We start from the raw sequence: 4,654 nt of genomic DNA on the forward strand, positions 1-4,654 counted from the left end.
AAAAAAAATCTTAAATTGCCTTTATTTGATTTTCATCTAGAATTTCATATTCCACGTGGATTATTTCAATTGCCCTTCAGTTACAGCAACCACAATTGCTACTGTAGATGAGTAGGTGAAAATTGGGAAGTAGGGATACTGGATAACTAATTGGAAGAGAAAGATGGTGATGTCAGAGTCAGAACCTTGGATTTCAGTTGTTGTGGGGTTTTGAACTTTCACCTAAGTTCTTGCCCCTGGTCTTCGCTACCTTGTGAGCACTGACTTACTGTTCAAGAATCATCTCCAATATTCATCTACCTTATGATGCCTTCCTGGATCTTACACAGGCACCATTAGTTTTCCTTTCCACTTTTCCATAGAACAAATGCATATTAATTATGAAGCAAAAGGTATTTTAATTGTAATTTGTTATGATTTGAGTCTCATTCTACTCATGGCAGTCACCAGACCCTTTTTTGGGATAAGACCAAAGGGAAGTCATTTTAGCTACAATATGGAAATATCTTTTTGGAATGTTTTGATACAACAAGTAAGAAATTATAGACTCTTAATTTGGACATTTACTTTAAAAAGTGGGGAAAATTCTTATAAAGATTAATGGAATCTGAAACAAAAGCAAAAAAAAAATAAGGAGTCAAATTAATTAATTTTTTTGACAATGAGAAGAAAATTGTAACAAAAATGTGTTCAAATCATACCTAAAATAGTAATTCATAAGGAGAGAGAGATATTTTTTTCAGGGCAATAGAACTGAATAGCTAGAGAATTGTTAGATAATCAAATTAGTGAAAAGGAATGAGTCATCTGAACCCGCTGGAAAAAGACTTGAATTTATTGCTGATTAGATGTGATTATTGATTTTAATGAGGATGACATGAGACTCCTAATGACATCAAAGCAATGAAGATATCTGTGGCAAACTGGTTAATACGTGTTGTCAACTTTGAGTGTGTGAGAAAGTCAATACAGGAGAAGTATTTAAAATATCTGAAATCTTATTTATATAAAAGAAACTTGGTAAAACTTTTCCAAATTGAATCATAAACATTTTCATAACTACCAATAACAAGTTGTGAAGATGAAAGTTTCCAAAACTATCAATAATTTTAAAATGTCAATAAATGATGCTAGAGAAAAGACTGAATTAGCTGAGTTTGTGATGCTTGTGATATATTCAGCTTTTTAAATTTTGCAATTTTTATGATTTATTTTATCATTCTAAATATTCACATATATGCCTAACTCTATATTTGTAAGTTTATATTCTCTTTCTTAAAGAAGTTCCCTCAAACTGAATAAATTTTAGGACCTACAAAACCTGGATCATACTGCATAACACATTTATCTTATTTTATTTTATTTTAATTTATTTTACTTATTTTTGCTTATCTGTCTATTAATTCCTTGTAAAAGGAAACCAAGATTTTCATCTTTAAAACCTCTGTGCTTAGCACAGTGCCTGATACACGGTGATAGAAATTGCTTAATAAAAGATTATAGGATGCGTGAGTATCTAATACACCATGGGATGGCTCAAGAGAAGCCCTCTCAAGGAGGTTCTGAATCCTCTGCTTTCACTAGCAAAACGCATTGAAGTATTCAGATGAAAGCTATTATATGATAGCAATTCATCATTTTGGAAAATTTGGAAAATATTGGTTTAAGTAATTCAATTCTCCGATGAAAGCATAGCGTCACTTGTCTTAGAGAAGATATTTTTAAAGATGTCTAATTTCCTCCTTACCCAGTTATGATTAAAAATACAAAATTCTATCTCAAAAGTAATGGTGACCGTTTTGAATGTGAAAAGAAGTTTCTGTCTGAAAAAGCCATACACCTCAACTTTCTTTTGACTTTGAGTGCTAATTACAAACAAAATAAATTCTAAGGAGATTTTCATTTAACTTAAGAGTATGTTTAGACGTAGCTATTATTAGTGTTACAATTGATTTTTCTACCTTTTGAATGTATCTGGAGCATACTATTAGGGCGAATCAATACTTTTAGTCATGGAAAGTTAAAGAAGAAACATGAACTAAAGAGAACTCTGATTCTTGCTTCAATGAGAGTGGGACAGTTCATTTTCAAAGAGGAGAAAATGCATACTGAGAATAGGTTTAGTTTATTCTGTGTGTATAGAAAATAATTTTTAGAAAAAGAATGATGATAAACTCAAATTAAATAAGTTTGAATATCGTTCTTTTAGCAGAATGACAATGTCTTATACTACGGTGAGTAATGAAGTATGAATTTATATTGTAGATGTACAATTAAACTAAATATATACGTTTTCTTCCCATTTCCTTAAGATTAGACACGTTAAGTCCAACAGAGATTCTTGAAAATTTGTCTTCTTGTACAAAGTTATGTCTTTGTCATTATTTTCTTTAAATAATGTGATTTAGAGCCTGCAGTTAAAATGATGTTTAATGATAGGTATTTCCTAGTTTGTTTGTCTTTTAAAATATATTAAAATAAAATATTGAAATGAGGAATTCAGGTGATATCTATTTCTGGAGGAAGGCTTCAGGGTTGATTCTCACATGTCTGGCCAAACTTAGCTATGCTTCTGTTCTTACAAATGAGACTTCTCATTTCATACTGGTCCAGTTGAGAATGTGATCACTTTTGCATTTCCCCAAAGAAAAATATCAGAGAGAAGAAAAAAATTCATTGTTTGTGTTTCAAGATTGGGGAAGAGCGAAAAATCTAAAAAATTCCTCAAAAACCCACTATTGAAATAATCCACAGTGGTTTATGCTCTTCAGACAGATATTTTAAAAGTAAATGAAGAAACATTCTCTCTTCCCCAGTCCTCCCAAATTATTTTATACAAGTCTCACTTATTCAATCAATAAATATTTATTGAATGACTAACGGTATAAGTGCCAGACATCATGGTATATTAAAAAAGCACACTTCTCACTTGAGGAACCCGTGGCCTAATTTGGGGAACAATATTATGACAAATGCTAATATTATAAGCAAGAATAGCATGCTTTGGGAGCAAGGGGGGTAATGGATTAACTTGGCTTCAGTGAATCAAGAAAGGAGTCATTAAGCAGACTGAGCACATATGATTCTAATATGAGCAAACATGTACTCAGTTCCAGTTCTAAAAAACTGGAAGTGGATTTAGAGATTATTAATCCAAGATTGGGTCCCCATTAAAAAAAGATTAAAAAGTCCTGTACAGTCAAAGATGAAACTTTTCATTGATTTAGTCAACAAATAATTATTGAATACCAACTATGTGCCCAGCACTGTTCTAGGTGCTGAGGTTAATACTGTTGAAAACAGGAACAATATTTCTTGCCCTCATGGAGGTTACATTCTAGTGGCACTGAAGGTCACACAATTAAAATTAATCTAAAACTAACATTGAGAACTACAGAAATAGAAAATAGTTAATAATGAAGATAATAAAATGCACTAGGGCATAGATGTTCTGCCAAGTCTCAGGCTAATAGAAGAAAAAGCAAGACCACTGCTTCACTGAAGTATCTGCAATGTAGCAAGTCCTGACTCATTTAATTTCTTTTTTTTTATTTCAGTATATTATGGGAGTACAAATGTTTAGGTTACATATATTGCTTTTGCCCAGCCCGAATCAGAGCGTCAAGCGTGTCCATCAACCTGACGGTGCGTACCACACCCCTTAGGTGTATATATACCCATCCCTTCCTTCCCCCTTCCACCTGCCTGACACCCAGTGAATGTTATTATTATATGTGCACTTAAGTGTTGGTCAGTTAATACCAATTTGATAGTGAGTACATGTGGTGCTTGTTTTTCCATTCTTGCGATACTTCACTTAGTAGAATGGGCTCCAGCTCCATCCAGGATAATACAAGAGGTGCTAGATCACTGTTGTGTTTTGTGGCTGAGTAGAACTCCATGATATACATATACCATATTTTATTAATCCACTGATGTGTTAATGGGCTCTTGGGTTGTTTCCACAGCTTTGCAATTGTGAATTTTGTTGCTATAAACATTCGAGTACAGATGTCTTTTTTATAGAATGTCATTTTTTCCTTTGGGTCAATGCCCAGTAATGGGATTGCTGGATCAAATGGTAGTTCTACTTGTAGCTCTTTGAAGTATCTCTATATTACTTTCCACAGAGGTTGTACTAGTTTGCAGTCCCACCACCAGTGTATGAGTGTTCCTATCTCTCTGCATCCAAAGATAATCTAATACTGAACTTTTGTTTTCATTATGATAGATTTCAAGATAATATTTGCTGAATCCTTATGGATTGGTAGAGGGTATTTCTGAAGAAGTAACAGGCAAGTAAAAAGTTGAATCTTTTGGACAGACTATTATTTTTCAGTAGGGAAATTAAGTGGAAAGATCTTTATTTAGAAAACTGGTTGGAAAAAAGGAGAAACAGATCTGTATTATAAATGGACTCTCCTATGGAAAAGTTTTCATAACTCTTTGATCATGGACATATAATAGTACTATTATTGGTTGAGGATTAGCTACATTGGCTTTGGGAGAGTCTGATTTGTAAAGTGTTCCTACAATATTTTGTCATTCATCGTTTTTACATATGTGGTAAAACCTAGATTCAAACACAAAACTTGGTCCTCCAACTCTGAAGTCTTTGCTCTTTGCACAGTTGTTGGCCAATTTTATTAATTAA

Source organism: Propithecus coquereli, unplaced genomic scaffold, assembly GCF_000956105.1.
Source record: "Propithecus coquereli isolate 6110/MARCELLA unplaced genomic scaffold, Pcoq_1.0 Scaffold263, whole genome shotgun sequence".
NCBI lineage: Eukaryota > Metazoa > Chordata > Mammalia > Primates > Indriidae > Propithecus > Propithecus coquereli.